Raw genomic sequence first — 18,880 nt, 5'->3', positions numbered from 1 at the left:
AAGACTTCAGACAGTTTAGATTTGATGTGCAACTACTAGAAAGACACTTTCTGCTATAGTGGGAGGTTAAAATTTCATGTTCTGAAGCTTTCCTGAAAAGTTATGGCACAATGCACAAAAACGCTTTTCAGCCTGAGATAAGGTGGGTTTCGGAACGCCAAACATAAAAGTGTTGATAACTTTCGAAAAACACTTCAGAGAGCTTAGATTTGATGTGCACCTACTAGAAAGACCCTTTCTGCTATAGTGGGAGGTTAAAATTTCATGTTCTGAAGCTTCCCTGAAAAGTTATGGCACAATGCGTAAAAACGCTTTTCAGCCTGAGATAAGGTGGGTTTCGGAACTCCAAACATAAAAGTGTTGATAACTTTGGAAAAACACTTCAGACAGTTTAGATTTGATGTGCAACTACTAGAAAGACCCTTTCTGCTATAGTGGGAGGTTAAAATTTCATGTTCTGAAGCTTTCCTGAAAAGTTATGGCACAATGCACAAAAACGCTTTTCAGCCTGAGATAAGGTGGGTTTCGGAACGCCAAACATAAAAGTGTTGATAACTTTTGAAAAACACTTCAGACAGCTTAGATTTGATGTGCAACTACTAGAAAGACCCTTTCTGCTATAGTGGGAGGTTAAAATTTCATGTTCTGAAGCTTCCCTGAAAAGTTATGGCACAATGCACAAAAACGCTTTTCAGCCTGAGATAAGGTGGGTTTCGGAACGCCAAACATAAAAGTGTTAATAACTTTGGAAAAACACTTCAGACAGTTTAGATTTGATGTGCAACTACTAGAAAGACCCTTTCTGCTATAGTGGGAGGTTAAAATTTCATGTTCTGAAGCTTCCCTGAAAAGTTATGGCACAATGCACAAAAACGCTTTTCAGCCTGAGATAAGGTGGGTTTCGGAACGCCAAACATAAAAGTGTTGATAACTTTCGAAAAACACTTCAGAGAGCTTAGATTTGATGTGCACCTACTAGAAAGACCCTTTCTGCTATAGTGGGAGGTTAAAATTTCATGTTCTGAAGCTTCCCTGAAAAGTTATGGCACAATGCGTAAAAACGCTTTTCAGCCTGAGATAAGGTGGGTTTCGGAACGCCAAACATAAAAGTGTTGATAACTTTGGAAAAACACTTCAGACAGTTTAGATTTGATGTGCAACTACTAGAAAGACCCTTTCTGCTATAGTGGGAGGTTAAAATTTCATGTTCTGAAGCTTTCCTGAAAAGTTATGGCACAATGCACAAAAACGCTTTTCAGCCTGAGATAAGGTGGGTTTCGGAACGCCAAACATAAAAGTGTTGATAACTTTTGAAAAACACTTCAGACAGCTTAGATTTGATGTGCAACTACTAGAAAGACCCTTTCTGCTATAGTGGGAGGTTAAAATTTCATGTTCTGAAGCTTCCCTGAAAAGTTATGGCACAATGCACAAAAACGCTTTTCAGCCTGAGATAAGGTGGGTTTCGGAACGCCAAACATAAAAGTGTTGATAACTTTGGAAAAACACTTCAGACAGTTTAGATTTGATGTGCAACTACTAGAAAGACCCTTTCTGCTATAGTGGGAGGTTAAAATTTCATGTTCTGAAGCTTTCCTGAAAAGTTATGGCACAATGCACAAAAACGCTTTTCAGCCTGAGATAAGGTGGGTTTCGGAACGCCAAACATAAAAGTGTTGATAACTTTCGAAAAACACTTCAGAGAGCTTAGATTTGATGTGCACCTACTAGAAAGACCCTTTCTGCTATAGTGGGAGGTTAAAATTTCATGTTCTGAAGCTTCCCTGAAAAGTTATGGCACAATGCGTAAAAACGCTTTTCAGCCTGAGATAAGGTGGGTTTCGGAACGCCAAACATAAAAGTGTTGATAACTTTGGAGAAACACTTCAGACAGCTTAGATTTGATGTGCAACTACTAGAAAGACCCTTTCTGCTATAGTGGGAGGTTAAAATTTCATGTTCTGAAGCTTTCCTGAAAAGTTATGGCACAATGCACAAAAACGCTTTTCAGCCTGAGATAAGGTGGGTTTCGGAACGCCAAACATAAAAGTGTTGATAACTTTGGAAAAACACTTCAGACAGTTTAGATTTGATGTGCAACTACTAGAAAGACCCTTTCTGCTATAGTGGGAGGTTAAAATTTCATGTTCTGAAGCTTTCCTGAAAAGTTATGGCACAATGCACAAAAACGCTTTTCAGCCAGAGATAAGGTGGGTTTCGGAACGCCAAACATAAAAGTGTTGATAACTTTCGAAAAACACTTCAGAGAGCTTAGATTTGATGTGCACCTACTAGAAAGACCCTTTCTGCTATAGTGGGAGGTTAAAATTTCATGTTCTGAAGCTTCCCTGAAAAGTTATGGCACAATGCGTAAAAACGCTTTTCAGCCTGAGATAAGGTGGGTTTCGGAACGCCAAACATAAAAGTGTTGATAACTTTGGAAAAACACTTCAGACAGTTTAGATTTGATGTGCAACTACTAGAAAGACCCTTTCTGCTATAGTGGGAGGTTAAAATTTCATGTTCTGAAGCTTCCCTGAAAAGTTATGGCACAATGCACAAAAACGCTTTTCAGCCTGAGATAAGGTGGGTTTCGGAACGCCAAACATAAAAGTGTTGATAACTTTGGAAAAACAATTCAGACAGTTTAGATTTGATGTGCAACTACTAGAAAGACCCTTTCTGCTATAGTGGGAGGTTAAAATTTCATGTTCTGAAGCTTCCCTGAAAAGTTATGGCACAATGCACAAAAACGCTTTTCAGCCTGAGATAAGGTGGGTTTCGGAACGCCAAACATAAAAGTGTTAATAACTTTTGAAAAACACTTCAGACAGTTTAGATTTGATGTGCAACTACTAGAAAGACACTTTCTGCTATAGTGGGAGGTTAAAATTTCATGTTCTGAAGCTTTCCTGAAAAGTTATGGCACAATGCACAAAAACGCTTTTCAGCCTGAGATAAGGTGGGTTTCGGAACGCCAAACATAAAAGTGTTGATAACTTTCGAAAAACACTTCAGAGAGCTTAGATTTGATGTGCACCTACTAGAAAGACCCTTTCTGCTATAGTGGGAGGTTAAAATTTCATGTTCTGAAGCTTCCCTGAAAAGTTATGGCACAATGCGTAAAAACGCTTTTCAGCCTGAGATAAGGTGGGTTTCGGAACGCCAAACATAAAAGGGTTGATAACTTTGGAAAAACACTTCAGACAGTTTAGATTTGATGTGCAACTACTAGAAAGACCCTTTCTGCTATAGTGGGAGGTTAAAATTTCATGTTCTGAAGCTTTCCTGAAAAGTTATGGCACAATGCACAAAAACGCTTTTCAGCCTGAGATAAGGTGGGTTTCGGAACGCCAAACATAAAAGTGTTGATAACTTTTGAAAAACACTTCAGACAGCTTAGATTTGATGTGCAACTACTAGAAAGACCCTTTCTGCTATAGTGGGAGGTTAAAATTTCATGTTCTGAAGCTTCCCTGAAAAGTTATGGCACAATGCACAAAAACGCTTTTCAGCCTGAGATAAGGTGGGTTTCGGAACGCCAAACATAAAAGTGTTGATAACTTTGGAAAAACACTTCAGACAGTTTAGATTTGATGTGCAACTACTAGAAAGACCCTTTCTGCTATAGTGGGAGGTTAAAATTTCATGTTCTGAAGCTTTCCTGAAAAGTTATGGCACAATGCACAAAAACGCTTTTCAGCCTGAGATAAGGTGGGTTTCGGAACGCCAAACATAAAAGTGTTGATAACTTTCGAAAAACACTTCAGAGAGCTTAGATTTGATGTGCACCTACTAGAAAGACCCTTTCTGCTATAGTGGGAGGTTAAAATTTCATGTTCTGAAGCTTCCCTGAAAAGTTATGGCACAATGCGTAAAAACGCTTTTCAGCCTGAGATAAGGTGGGTTTCGGAACGCCAAACATAAAAGTGTTGATAACTTTGGAAAAACACTTCAGACAGTTTAGATTTGATGTGCAACTACTAGAAAGACCCTTTCTGCTATAGTGGGAGGTTAAAATTTCATGTTCTGAAGCTTTCCTGAAAAGTTATGGCACAATGCACAAAAACGCTTTTCAGCCTGAGATAAGGTGGGTTTCGGAACGCCAAACATAAAAGTGTTGATAACTTTGGAAAAACACTTCAGACAGCTTAGATTTGATGTGCAACTACTAGAAAGACCCTTTCTGCTATAGTGGGAGGTTAAAATTTCATGTTCTGAAGCTTCCCTGAAAAGTTATAGCACAATGCACAAAAACGCTTTTCAGCCTGAGATAAGGTGGGTTTCGGAACGCCAAACATAAAAGTGTTAATAACTTTGGAAAAACACTTCAGACAGTTTAGATTTGATGTGCAACTACTAGAAAGACCCTTTCTGCTATAGTGGGAGGTTAAAATTTCATGTTCTGAAGCTTCCCTGAAAAGTTATGGCACAATGCGTAAAAACGCTTTTCAGCCTGAGATAAGGTGGGTTTCGGAACGCCAAACATAAAAGTGTTGATAACTTTGGAAAAACACTTCAGACAGTTTAGATTTGATGTGCAACTACTAGAAAGACCCTTTCTGCTATAGTGGGAGGTTAAAATTTCATGTTCTCAAGCTTTCCTGAAAAGTTATGGCACAATGCACAAAAACGCTTTTCAGCCTGAGATAAGGTGGGTTTCGGAACGCCAAACATAAAAGTGTTGATAACTTTGGAAAAACACTTCAGACAGTTTAGATTTGATGTGCAACTACTAGAAAGACACTTTCTGCTATAGTGGGAGGTTAAAATTTCATGTTCTGAAGCTTTCCTGAAAAGTTATGGCACAATGCACAAAAACGCTTTTCAGCCTGAGATAAGGTGGGTTTCGGAACGCCAAACATAAAAGTGTTGATAACTTTCGAAAAACACTTCAGAGAGCTTAGATTTGATGTGCACCTACTAGAAAGACCCTTTCTGCTATAGTGGGAGGTTAAAATTTCATGTTCTGAAGCTTCCCTGAAAAGTTATGGCACAATGCGTAAAAACGCTTTTCAGCCTGAGATAAGGTGGGTTTCGGAACTCCAAACATAAAAGTGTTGATAACTTTGGAAAAGCACTTCAGACAGTTTAGATTTGATGTGCAACTACTAGAAAGACCCTTTCTGCTATAGTGGGAGGTTAAAATTTCATGTTCTGAAGCTTTCCTGAAAAGTTATGGCACAATGCACAAAAACGCTTTTCAGCCTGAGATAAGGTGGGTTTCGGAACGCCAAACATAAAAGTGTTGATAACTTTTGAAAAACACTTCAGACAGCTTAGATTTGATGTGCAACTACTAGAAAGACCCTTTCTGCTATAGTGGGAGGTTAAAATTTCATGTTCTGAAGCTTCCCTGAAAAGTTATGGCACAATGCACAAAAACGCTTTTCAGCCTGAGATAAGGTGGGTTTCGGAACGCCAAACATAAAAGTGTTAATAACTTTGGAAAAACACTTCAGACAGTTTAGATTTGATGTGCAACTACTAGAAAGACCCTTTCTGCTATAGTGGGAGGTTAAAATTTCATGTTCTGAAGCTTCCCTGAAAAGTTATGGCACAATGCACAAAAACGCTTTTCAGCCTGAGATAAGGTGGGTTTCGGAACGCCAAACATAAAAGTGTTGATAACTTTCGAAAAACACTTCAGAGAGCTTAGATTTGATGTGCACCTACTAGAAAGACCCTTTCTGCTATAGTGGGAGGTTAAAATTTCATGTTCTGAAGCTTCCCTGAAAAGTTATGGCACAATGCGTAAAAACGCTTTTCAGCCTGAGATAAGGTGGGTTTCGGAACGCCAAACATAAAAGTGTTGATAACTTTGGAAAAACACTTCAGACAGTTTAGATTTGATGTGCAACTACTAGAAAGACCCTTTCTGCTATAGTGGGAGGTTAAAATTTCATGTTCTGAAGCTTTCCTGAAAAGTTATGGCACAATGCACAAAAACGCTTTTCAGCCTGAGATAAGGTGGGTTTCGGAACGCCAAACATAAAAGTGTTGATAACTTTTGAAAAACACTTCAGACAGCTTAGATTTGATGTGCAACTACTAGAAAGACCCTTTCTGCTATAGTGGGAGGTTAAAATTTCATGTTCTGAAGCTTCCCTGAAAAGTTATGGCACAATGCACAAAAACGCTTTTCAGCCTGAGATAAGGTGGGTTTCGGAACGCCAAACATAAAAGTGTTGATAACTTTGGAAAAACACTTCAGACAGTTTAGATTTGATGTGCAACTACTAGAAAGACCCTTTCTGCTATAGTGGGAGGTTAAAATTTCATGTTCTGAAGCTTTCCTGAAAAGTTATGGCACAATGCACAAAAACGCTTTTCAGCCTGAGATAAGGTGGGTTTCGGAACGCCAAACATAAAAGTGTTGATAACTTTTGAAAAACACTTCAGACAGCTTAGATTTGATGTGCAACTACTAGAAAGACCCTTTCTGCTATAGTGGGAGGTTAAAATTTCATGTTCTGAAGCTTCCCTGAAAAGTTATGGCACAATGCACAAAAACGCTTTTCAGCCTGAGATAAGGTGGGTTTCGGAACGCCAAACATAAAAGTGTTGATAACTTTGGAAAAACACTTCAGACAGTTTAGATTTGATGTGCAACTACTAGAAAGACCCTTTCTGCTATAGTGGGAGGTTAAAATTTCATGTTCTGAAGCTTCCCTGAAAAGTTATGGCACAATGCACAAAAACGCTTTTCAGCCTGAGATAAGGTGGGTTTCGGAACGCCAAACATAAAAGTGTTGATAACTTTGGAAAAACACTTCAGACAGTTTAGATTTGATGTGCAACTACTAGAAAGACCGTTTCTGCTATAGTGGGAGGTTAAAATTTCATGTTCTGAAGCTTCCCTGAAAAGTTATGGCACAATGCACAAAAACGCTTTTCAGCCTGAGATAAGGTGGGTTTCGGAACGCCAAACATAAAAGTGTTGATAACTTTCGAAAAACACTTCAGAGAGCTTAGATTTGATGTGCACCTACTAGAAAGACCCTTTCTGCTATAGTGGGAGGTTAAAATTTCATGTTCTGAAGCTTCCCTGAAAAGTTATGGCACAATGCGTAAAAACGCTTTTCAGCCTGAGATAAGGTGGGTTTCGGAACGCCAAACATAAAAGTGTTGATAACTTTGGAAAAACACTTCAGACAGCTTAGATTTGATGTGCAACTACTAGAAAGACCCTTTCTGCTATAGTGGGAGGTTAAAATTTCATGTTCTGAAGCTTCCCTGAAAAGTTATAGCACAATGCACAAAAACGCTTTTCAGCCTGAGATAAGGTGGGTTTCGGAACGCCAAACATAAAAGTGTTAATAACTTTGGAAAAACACTTCAGACAGTTTAGATTTGATGTGCAACTACTAGAAAGACCCTTTCTGCTATAGTGGGAGGTTAAAATTTCATGTTCTGAAGCTTCCCTGAAAAGTTATGGCACAATGCGTAAAAACGCTTTTCAGCCTGAGATAAGGTGGGTTTCGGAACGCCAAACATAAAAGTGTTGATAACTTTGGAAAAACACTTCAGACAGTTTAGATTTGATGTGCAACTACTAGAAAGACCCTTTCTGCTATAGTGGGAGGTTAAAATTTCATGTTCTCAAGCTTTCCTGAAAAGTTATGGCACAATGCACAAAAACGCTTTTCAGCCTGAGATAAGGTGGGTTTCGGAACGCCAAACATAAAAGTGTTGATAACTTTGGAAAAACACTTCAGACAGTTTAGATTTGATGTGCAACTACTAGAAAGACACTTTCTGCTATAGTGGGAGGTTAAAATTTCATGTTCTTCAGAAATTTCATGTTCTGAAGCTTTCCTGAAAAGTTATGGCACAATGCACAAAAACGCTTTTCAGCCTGAGATAAGGTGGGTTTCGGAACGCCAAACATAAAAGTGTTGATAACTTTGGAAAAACACTTCAGAGAGCTTAGATTTGATGTGCAACTACTAGAAAGACCCTTTCTGCTATAGTGGGAGGTTAAAATTTCATGTTCTGAAGCTTTCCTGAAAAGTTATGGCACAATGCACAAAAACGCTTTTCAGCCTGAGATAAGGTGGGTTTCGGAACGCCAAACATAAAAGTGTTGATAACTTTTGAAAAACACTTCAGACAGCTTAGATTTGATGTGCAACTACTAGAAAGACCCTTTCTGCTATAGTGGGAGGTTAAAATTTCATGTTCTGAAGCTTCCCTGAAAAGTTATGGCACAATGCACAAAAACGCTTTTCAGCCTGAGATAAGGTGGGTTTCGGAACGCCAAACATAAAAGTGTTGATAACTTTCGAAAAACACTTCAGAGAGCTTAGATTTGATGTGCACCTACTAGAAAGACCCTTTCTGCTATAGTGGGAGGTTAAAATTTCATGTTCTGAAGCTTCCCTGAAAAGTTATGGCACAATGCACAAAAACGCTTTTCAGCCTGAGATAAGGTGGGTTTCGGAACGCCAAACATAAAAGTGTTGATAACTTTGGAAAAACACTTCAGACAGTTTAGATTTGATGTGCAACTACTAGAAAGACCCTTTCTGCTATAGTGGGAGGTTAAAATTTCATGTTCTGAAGCTTCCCTGAAAAGTTATGGCACAATGCACAAAAACGCTTTCAGCCTGAGATAAGGTGGGTTTCGGAACGCCAAACATAAAAGTGTTAATAACTTTGGAAAAACACTTCAGACAGTTTAGATTTGATGTGCAACTACTAGAAAGACCCTTTCTGCTATAGTGGGAGGTTAAAATTTCATGTTCTGAAGCTTCCCTGAAAAGTTATGGCACAATGCACAAAAACGCTTTTCAGCCTGAGATAAGGTGGGTTTCGGAACGCCAAACATAAAAGTGTTGATAACTTTCGAAAAACACTTCAGAGAGCTTAGATTTGATGTGCACCTACTAGAAAGACCCTTTCTGCTATAGTGGGAGGTTAAAATTTCATGTTCTGAAGCTTCCCTGAAAAGTTATGGCACAATGCGTAAAAACGCTTTTCAGCCTGAGATAAGGTGGGTTTCGGAACGCCAAACATAAAAGTGTTGATAACTTTGGAAAAACACTTCAGACAGTTTAGATTTGATGTGCAACTACTAGAAAGACCCTTTCTGCTATAGTGGGAGGTTAAAATTTCATGTTCTGAAGCTTTCCTGAAAAGTTATGGCACAATGCACAAAAACGCTTTTCAGCCTGAGATAAGGTGGGTTTCGGAACGCCAAACATAAAAGTGTTGATAACTTTTGAAAAACACTTCAGACAGCTTAGATTTGATGTGCAACTACTAGAAAGACCCTTTCTGCTACAGTGGGAGGTTAAAATTTCATGTTCTGAAGCTTCCCTGAAAAGTTATGGCACAATGCACAAAAACGCTTTTCAGCCGGAGATAAGGTGGGTTTCGGAACGCCAAACATAAAAGTGTTGATAACTTTGGAAAAACACTTCAGACAGTTTAGATTTGATGTGCAACTACTAGAAAGACACTTTCTGCTATAGTGGGAGGTTAAAATTTCATGTTCTGAAGCTTTCCTGAAAAGTTATGGCACAATGCACAAAAACGCTTTTCAGCCTGAGATAAGGTGGGTTTCGGAACGCCAAACATAAAAGTGTTGATAACTTTCGAAAAACACTTCAGAGAGCTTAGATTTGATGTGCACCTACTAGAAAGACCCTTTCTGCTATAGTGGGAGGTTAAAATTTCATGTTCTGAAGCTTCCCTGAAAAGTTATGGCACAATGCGTAAAAACGCTTTTCAGCCTGAGATAAGGTGGGTTTCGGAACGCCAAACATAAAAGTGTTGATAACTTTGGAAAAACACTTCAGACAGTTTAGATTTGATGTGCAACTACTAGAAAGACCCTTTCTGCTATAGTGGGAGGTTAAAATTTCATGTTCTGAAGCTTTCCTGAAAAGTTATGGCACAATGCACAAAAACGCGTTTCAGCCTGAGATAAGGTGGGTTTTGGAACGCCAAACATAAAAGTGTTAATAACTTTTGAAAAACACTTCAGACAGTTTAGATTTGATGTGCAACTACTAGAAAGACCCTTTCTGCTATAGTGGGAGGTTAAAATTTCATGTTCTGAAGCTTCCCTGAAAAGTTATGGCACAATGCACAAAAACGCTTTTCAGCCTGAGATAAGGTGGGTTTCGGAACGCCAAACATAAAAGTGTTAATAACTTTGGAAAAACACTTCAGACAGTTTAGACTTGATGTGCAACTACTAGAAAGACCCTTTCTGCTATAGTGGGAGGTTAAAATTTCATGTTCTGAAGCTTTCCTGAAAAGTTATGGCACAATGCACAAAAACGCTTTTCAGCCTGAGATAAGGTGGGTTTCGGAACGCCAAACATAAAAGTGTTGATAACTTTCGAAAAACACTTCAGAGAGCTTAGATTTGATGTACACCTACTAGAAAGACCCTTTCTGCTATAGTGGGAGGTTAAATTTTCATGTTCTGAAGCTTCCCTGAAAAGTTATGGCACAATGCGTAAAAACGCTTTTCAGCCTGAGATAAGGTGGGTTTCGGAACGCCAAACATAAAAGTGTTGATAACTTTGGAAAAACACTTCAGACAGTTTAGATTTGATGTGCAACTACTAGAAAGACCCTTTCTGCTATAGTGGGAGGTTAAAATTTCATGTTCTGAAGCTTTCCTGAAAAGTTATGGCACAATGCACAAAAACGCTTTTCAGCCTGAGATAAGGTGGGTTTCGGAACGCCAAACATAAAAGTGTTGATAACTTTGGAAAAACACTTCAGACAGCTTAGATTTGATGTGCAACTACTAGAAAGACCCTTTCTGCTATAGTGGGAGGTTAAAATTTCATGTTCTGAAGCTTCCCTGAAAAGTTATGGCACAATGCGTAAAAACGCTTTTCAGCCTGAGATAAGGTGGGTTTCGGAACGCCAAACATAAAAGTGTTGATAACTTTGGAAAAACACTTCAGACAGTTTAGATTTGATGTGCAACTACTAGAAAGACCCTTTCTGCTATAGTGGGAGGTTAAAATTTCATGTTCTGAAGCTTTCCTGAAAAGTTATGGCACAATGCACAAAAACGCTTTTCAGCCTGAGATAAGGTGGGTTTCGGAACGCCAAACATAAAAGTGTTGATAACTTTTGAAAAACACTTCAGACAGCTTAGATTTGATGTGCAACTACTAGAAAGACCCTTTCTGCTATAGTGGGAGGTTAAAATTTCATGTTCTGAAGCTTCCCTGAAAAGTTATGGCACAATGCACAAAAACGCTTTTCAGCCTGAGATAAGGTGGGTTTCGGAACGCCAAACATAAAAGTGTTGATAACTTTGGAAAAACACTTCAGACAGTTTAGATTTGATGTGCAACTACTAGAAAGACCCTTTCTGCTATAGTGGGAGGTTAAAATTTCATGTTCTGAAGCTTCCCTGAAAAGTTATGGCACAATGCGTAAAAACGCTTTTCAGCCTGAGATAAGGTGGGTTTCGGAACGCCAAACATAAAAGTGTTGATAACTTTGGAAAAACACTTCAGACAGCTTAGATTTGATGTGCAACTACTAGAAAGACCCTTTCTGCTATAGTGGGAGGTTAAAATTTCATGTTCTGAAGCTTTCCTGAAAAGTTATGGCACAATGCACAAAAACGCTTTTCAGCCTGAGATAAGGTGGGTTTCGGAACGCCAAACATAAAAGTGTTGATAACTTTCGAAAAACACTTCAGAGAGCTTAGATTTGATGTGCACCTACTAGAAAGACCCTTTCTGCTATAGTGGGAGCTTAAAATTTCATGTTCTGAAGCTTCCCTGAAAAGTTATGGCACAATGCGTAAAAACGCTTTTCAGCCTGAGATAAGGTGGGTTTCGGAACGCCAAACATAAAAGTGTTGATAACTTTGGAAAAACACTTCAGACAGTTTAGATTTGATGTGCAACTACTAGAAAGACCCTTTCTGCTATAGTGGGAGGTTAAAATTTCATGTTCTGAAGCTTCCCTGAAAAGTTATGGCACAATGCACAAAAACGCTTTTCAGCCTGAGATAAGGTGGGTTTCGGAACGCCAAACATAAAAGTGTTAATAACTTTGGAAAAACACTTCAGACAGTTTAGATTTGATGTGCAACTACTAGAAAGACACTTTCTGCTATAGTGGGAGGTTAAAATTTCATGTTCTGAAGCTTTCCTGAAAAGTTATGGCACAATGCACAAAAACGCTTTTCAGCCTGAGATAAGGTGGGTTTCGGAACGCCAAACATAAAAGTGTTGATAACTTTGGAAAAACACTTCAGACAGTTTAGATTTGATGTGCAACTACTAGAAAGACCCTTTCTGCTATAGTGGGAGGTTAAAATTTCATGTTCTGAAGCTTCCCTGAAAAGTTATGGCACAATGCACAAAAACGCTTTTCAGCCTGAGATAAGGTGGGTTTCGGAACGCCAAACATAAAAGTGTTAATAACTTTGGAAAAACACTTCAGACAGTTTAGATTTGATGTGCAACTACTAGAAAGACACTTTCTGCTATAGTGGGAGGTTAAAATGTCATGTTCTGAAGCTTTCCTGAAAAGTTATGGCACAATGCACAAAAACGCTTTTCAGCCTGAGATAAGGTGGGTTTCGGAACGCCAAACATAAAAGTGTTGATAACTTTCGAAAAACACTTCAGAGAGCTTAGATTTGATGTGCACCTACTAGAAAGACCCTTTCTGCTGTAGTGGGAGGTTAAAATTTCATGTTCTGAAGCTTCCCTGAAAAGTTATGGCACAATGCGTAAAAACGCTTTTCAGCCTGAGATAAGGTGGGTTTCGGAACGCCAAACATAAAAGTGTTGATAACTTTGGAAAAACACTTCAGACAGTTTAGATTTGATGTGCAACTACTAGAAAGACCCTTTCTGCTATAGTGGGAGGTTAAAATTTCATGTTCTGAAGCTTTCCTGAAAAGTTATGGCACAATGCACAAAAACGCTTTTCAGCCTGAGATAAGGTGGGTTTCGGAACGCCAAACATAAAAGTGTTGATAACTTTCGAAAAACACTTCAGAGAGCTTAAATTTGATGTGCACCTACTAGAAAGACCCTTTCTGCTATAGTGGGAGGTTAAAATTTCATGTTCTGAAGCTTCCCTGAAAAGTTATGGCACAATGCACAAAAACGCTTTTCAGCCTGAGATAAGGTGGGTTTCGGAACGCCAAACATAAAAGTGTTGATAACTTTGGAAAAACACTTCAGACAGTTTAGATTTGATGTGCAACTACTAGAAAGACCCTTTCTGCTATAGTGGGAGGTTAAAATTTCATGTTCTGAAGCTTTCCTGAAAAGTTATGGCACAATGCACAAAAACGCTTTTCAGCCTGAGATAAGGTGGGTTTCGGAACGCCAAACATAAAAGTGTTGATAACTTTCGAAAAACACTTCAGAGAGCTTAGATTTGATGTGCACCTACTAGAAAGACCCTTTCTGCTATAGTGGGAGGTTAAAATTTCATGTTCTGGAGCTTCCCTGAAAAGTTATGGCACAATGCACAAAAACGCTTTTCAGCCTGAGATAAGGTGGGTTTCGGAACGCCAAACATAAAAGTGTTGATAACTTTGGAAAAACACTTCAGACAGTTTAGATTTGATGTGCAACTACTAGAAAGACCCTTTCTGCTATAGTGGGAGGTTAAAATTTCATGTTCTGAAGCTTCCCTGAAAAGTTATGGCACAATGCACAAAAACGCTTTTCAGCCTGAGATAAGGTGGGTTTCGGAACGCCAAACATAAAAGTGTTAATAACTTTGGAAAAACACTTCAGACAGTTTAGATTTGATGTGCAACTACTAGAAAGACCCTTTCTGCTATAGTGGGAGGTTAAAATTTCATGTTCTGAAGCTTCCCTGAAAAGTTATGGCACAATGCACAAAAACGCTTTTCAGCCTGAGATAAGGTGGGTTTCGGAACGCCAAACATAAAAGTGTTGATAACTTTCGAAAAACACTTCAGAGAGCTTAGATTTGATGTGCACCTACTAGAAAGACCCTTTCTGCTATAGTGGGAGGTTAAAATTTCATGTTCTGAAGCTTCCCTGAAAAGTTATGGCACAATGCGTAAAAACGCTTTTCAGCCTGAGATAAGGTGGGTTTCGGAACGCCAAACATAAAAGTGTTGATAACTTTGGAAAAACACTTCAGACAGTTTAGATTTGATGTGCAACTACTAGAAAGACCCTTTCTGCTATAGTGGGAGGTTAAAATTTCATGTTCTGAAGCTTTCCTGAAAAGTTATGGCACAATGCACAAAAACGCTTTTCAGCCTGAGATAAGGTGGGTTTCGGAACGCCAAACATAAAAGTGTTGATAACTTTTGAAAAACACTTCAGACAGCTTAGATTTGATGTGCAACTACTAGAAAGACCCTTTCTGCTACAGTGGGAGGTTAAAATTTCATGTTCTGAAGCTTCCCTGAAAAGTTATGGCACAATGCACAAAAACGCTTTTCAGCCTGAGATAAGGTGGGTTTCGGAACGCCAAACATAAAAGTGTTGATAACTTTGGAAAAACACTTCAGACAGTTTAGATTTGATGTGCAACTACTAGAAAGACACTTTCTGCTATAGTGGGAGGTTAAAATTTCATGTTCTGAAGCTTTCCTGAAAAGTTATGGCACAATGCACAAAAACGCTTTTCAGCCTGAGATAAGGTGGGTTTCGGAACGCCAAACATAAAAGTGTTGATAACTTTCGAAAAACACTTCAGACAGCTTAGATTTGATGTGCACCTACTAGAAAGACCCTTTCTGCTATAGTGGGAGGTTAAAATTTCATGTTCTGAAGCTTCCCTGAAAAGTTATGGCACAATGCGTAAAAACGCTTTTCAGCCTGAGATAAGGTGGGTTTCGGAACGCCAAACATAAAAGTGTTGATAACTTTGGAAAAACACTTCAGACAGTTTAGATTTGATGTGCAACTACTAGAAAGACCCTTTCTGCTATAGTGGGAGGTTAAAATTTCATGTTCTGAAGCTTTCCTGAAAAGTTATGGCACAATGCACAAAAACGCTTTTCAGCCTGAGATAAGGTGGGTTTCGGAACGCCAAACATAAAAGTGTTGATAACTTTTGAAAAACACTTCAGACAGCTAAGATTTGATGTGCAACTACTAGAAAGACCCTTTCTGCTATAGTGGGAGGTTAAAATTTCATGTTCTGAAGCTTCCCTGAAAAGTTATGGCACAATGCACAAAAACGCTTTTCAGCCTGAGATAAGGTGGGTTTCGGAACGCCAAACATAAAAGTGTTGATAACTTTGGAAAAACACTTCAGACAGTTTAGATTTGATGTGCAACTACTAGAAAGACCCTTTCTGCTATAGTGGGAGGTTAAAATTTCTTGTTCTGAAGCTTTCCTGAAAAGTTATGGCACAATGCACAAAAACGCTTTTCAGCCTGAGATAAGGTGGGTTTCGGAACGCCAAACATAAAAGTGTTGATAACTTTTGAAAAACACTTCAGACAGCTTAGATTTGATGTGCAACTACTAGAAAGACCCTTTCTGCTATAGTGGGAGGTTAAAATTTCATGTTCTGAAGCTTCCCTGAAAAGTTATGGCACAATGCACAAAAACGCTTTTCAGCCTGAGATAAGGTGGGTTTCGGAACGCCAAACATAAAAGTGTTGATAACTTTCGAAAAACACTTCAGACAGCTTAGATTTGATGTGCACCTACTAGAAAGACCCTTTCTGCTATAGTGGGAGGTTAAAATTTCATGTTCTGAAGCTTCCCTGAAAAGTTATGGCACAATGCGTAAAAACGCTTTTCAGCCTGAGATAAGGTGGGTTTCGGAACGCCAAACATAAAAGTGTTGATAACTTTGGAAAAACACTTCAGACAGTTTAGATTTGATGTGCAACTACTAGAAAGACCCTTTCTGCTATAGTGGGAGGTTAAAATTTCATGTTCTGAAGCTTCCCTGAAAAGTTATGGCACAATGCACAAAAACGCTTTTCAGCCTGAGATAAGGTGGGTTTCGGAACGCCAAACATAAAAGTGTTAATAACTTTGGAAAAACACTTCAGACAGTTTAGATTTGATGTGCAACTACTAGAAAGACCCTTTCTGCTATAGTGGGAGGTTAAAATTTCATGTTCTGAAGCTTCCCTGAAAAGTTATGGCACAATGCACAAAAACGCTTTTCAGCCTGAGATAAGGTGGGTTTCGGAACGCCAAACATAAAAGTGTTAATAACTTTGGAAAAACACTTCAGACAGTTTAGATTTGATGTGCAACTACTAGAAAGACCCTTTCTGCTATAGTGGGAGGTTAAAATTTCATGTTCTGAAGCTTTCCTGAAAAGTTATGGCACAATGCACAAAAACGCTTTTCAGCCTGAGATAAGGTGGGTTTCGGAACGCCAAACATAAAAGTGTTGATAACTTTCGAAAAACACTTCAGAGAGCTTAGATTTGATGTACACCTACTAGAAAGACCCTTTCTGCTATAGTGGGAGGTTAAATTTTCATGTTCTGAAGCTTCCCTGAAAAGTTATGGCACAATGCGTAAAAACGCTTTTCAGCCTGAGATAAGGTGGGTTTCGGAACGCCAAACATAAAAGTGTTGATAACTTTGGAAAAACACTTCAGACAGTTTAGATTTGATGTGCAACTACTAGAAAGACCCTTTCTGCTATAGTGGGAGGTTAAAATTTCATGTTCTGAAGCTTTCCTGAAAAGTTATGGCACAATGCACAAAAACGCTTTTCAGCCTGAGATAAGGTGGGTTTCGGAACGCCAAACATAAAAGTGTTGATAACTTTGGAAAAACACTTCAGACAGCTTAGATTTGATGTGCAACTACTAGAAAGACCCTTTCTGCTATAGTGGGAGGTTAAAATTTCATGTTCTGAAGCTTCCCTGAAAAGTTATGGCACAATGCGTAAAAACGCTTTTCAGCCTGAGATAAGGTGGGTTTCGGAACGCCAAACATAAAAGTGTTGATAACTTTGGAAAAACACTTCAGACAGTTTAGATTTGATGTGCAACTACTAGAAAGACCCTTTCTGCTATAGTGGGAGGTTAAAATTTCATGTTCTGAAGCTTTCCTGAAAAGTTATGGCACAATGCACAAAAACGCTTTTCAGCCTGAGATAAGGTGGGTTTCGGAACGCCAAACATAAAAGTGTTGATAACTTTTGAAAAACACTTCAGACAGCTTAGATTTGATGTGCAACTACTAGAAAGACCCTTTCTGCTATAGTGGGAGGTTAAAATTTCATGTTCTGAAGCTTCCCTGAAAAGTTATGGCACAATGCACAAAAACGCTTTTCAGCCTGAGATAAGGTGGGTTTCGGAACGCCAAACATAAAAGTGTTGATAACTTTGGAAAAACACTTCAGACAGTTTAGATTTGATGTGCAACTACTAGAAAGACCCTTTCTGCTATAGTGGGAGGTTAAAATTTCATGTTCTGAAGCTTCCCTGAAAAGTTATGGCACAATGCGTAAAAACGCTTTTCAGCCTGAGATAAGGTGGGTTTCGGAACGCCAAACATAAAAGTGTTGATAACTTTGGAAAAACACTTCAGACAGCTTAGATTTGATGTGCAACTACTAGAAAGACCCTTTCTGCTATAGTGGGAGGTTAAAATTTCATGTTCTGAAGCTTTCCTGAAAAGTTATGGCACAATGCACAAAAACGCTTTTCAGCCTGAGATAAGGTGGGTTTCGGAACGCCAAACATAAAAGTGTTGATAACTTTTGAAAAACACTTCAGACAGCTTAGATTTGATGTGCAACTACTAGAAAGACCCTTTCTGCTATAGTGGGAGGTTAAAATTTCATGTTCTGAAGCTTCCCTGAAAAGTTATGGCACAATGCACAAAAACGCTTTTCAGCCTGAGATAAGGTGGGTTTCGGAACGCCAAACATAAAAGTGTTGATAACTTTCGAAAAACACTTCAGACAGTTTAGATTTGATGTGCAACTACTAGAAAGACCCTTTCTGCTATAGTGGGAGGTTAAAATTTCTTGTTCTGAAGCTTTCCTGAAAAGTTATGGCACAATGCACAAAAACGCTTTTCAGCCTGAGATAAGGTGGGTTTCGGAACGCCAAACATAAAAGTGTTGATAACTTTTGAAAAACACTTCAGACAGCTTAGATTTGATGTGCAACTACTAGAAAGACCCTTTTCTGCTATAGTGGGAGGTTAAAATTTCATGTTCTGAAGCTTCCCTGAAAAGTTATGGCACAATGCACAAAAACGCTTTTCAGCCTGAGATAAGGTGGGTTTCGGAACGCCAAACATAAAAGTGTTGATAACTTTCGAAAAACACTTCAGACAGCTTAGATTTGATGTGCACCTACTAGAAAGACCCTTTCTGCTATAGTGGGAGGTTAAAATTTCATGTTCTGAAGCTTCCCTGAAAAGTTATGGCACAATGCGTAAAAACGCTTTTCAGCCTGAGATAAGGTGGGTTTCGGAACGCCAAACATAAAAGTGTTGATAACTTTGGAAAAACACTTCAGACAGTTTAGATTTGATGTGCAACTACTAGAAAGACCCTTTCTGCTATAGTGGGAGGTTAAAATTTCATGTTCTGAAGCTTTCCTGAAAAGTTATGGCACAATGCACAAAAACGCTTTTCAGCCTGAGATAAGGTGGGTTTCGGAACGCCAAACATAAAAGTGTTGATAACTTTCGAAAAACACTTCAGACAGCTTAGATTTGATGTGCACCTACTAGAAAGACCATTTCTGCTATAGTGGGAGGTTAAAATTTCATGTTCTGAAGCTTCCCTGAAAAGTTATGGCACAATGCGTAAAAACGCTTTTCAGCCTGAGATAAGGTGGGTTTCGGAACGCCAAACATAAAAGTGTTGATAACTTGGGAAAAACACTTCAGACAGTTTAGATTTGATGTGCAACTACTAGAAAGACCCTTTCTGCTATAGTGG

This window comes from Synchiropus splendidus, chromosome 7 (genome assembly GCF_027744825.2).
Source record: "Synchiropus splendidus isolate RoL2022-P1 chromosome 7, RoL_Sspl_1.0, whole genome shotgun sequence".
Lineage (NCBI taxonomy): Eukaryota > Metazoa > Chordata > Actinopteri > Syngnathiformes > Callionymidae > Synchiropus > Synchiropus splendidus.
The sequence above is the reverse complement of the archived record's forward strand: the minus strand, read 5'-3'. Positions refer to the sequence as shown.